Raw genomic sequence first — 865 nt, forward strand, 5'->3', positions numbered from 1 at the left:
CGTGCCTTTCAAAATAAATGTCCCACAAGCGGTGGGAGTTAGATCATTGCAACAAAGGCGAGTATTAATTGGGCTTTTAATTTGAATAACAAATCCGTTTTTCAAAACTTTACTATCGCAAATTCCTTTATGTGGTCTGAGCATGATTCTGCGGGCCATATTGAAATCAGGCCGGCCTTTGCCCTGGCCTGGTGTATTGAAAGCTGTATGTTCTGAGAGCAGAGGGCTCTGCTGTATAAATGTAAAACAAACTTTTTTTTTTGCAATGAACAATTACTGCCCCATTGAAAACATGTCCTGTGAATACTAGTGTACTATTCTTGTCAATCGTGGCCTTATGTATGTACTATTCAATACATGTTAATTATTTCCTTGACAAATGGATGTCTATACAGTATATACCATTTCAATGAATACACAGTTTAAAATAATTATTATGAAGATGATCAATATTTAGAAAATCATCATGTTCCCCACAGTTCCTCCTGTCCTTGAGTCAGTTATGTGTGTGATGAATAGGCCCTGGAGGTTTTTCTGACTTAAGTGAAAAAAATAAAAATAAAATTTCACCAGGTCAGGTCATGTGATAAATGACAACTCCTGGCCCACTGATCGAGCCATACATTTACCTCTGACCTCAGAGTCATCAGTCCTCCCCATGACATCATGATGTAAATCCGATCCCTCAGAGTTCATATATTACTTATGTTCTGCTGCTGACTTGTTGTCTTGTGTGGAGCAGCTGAGTTCATATCTTTACCCTCAGTATGACGGGAAAACTCTACCCTTCTGCTCCTCTCTCTCTGTCTGCCCTGTGAGTTCTGCTTGGTTTTACTCCTTATCAACTGTTCTTAATGAGGAATGG

Source organism: Salvelinus sp. IW2-2015, unplaced genomic scaffold (genome assembly GCF_002910315.2).
Source record: "Salvelinus sp. IW2-2015 unplaced genomic scaffold, ASM291031v2 Un_scaffold3888, whole genome shotgun sequence".
Lineage (NCBI taxonomy): Eukaryota > Metazoa > Chordata > Actinopteri > Salmoniformes > Salmonidae > Salvelinus > Salvelinus sp. IW2-2015.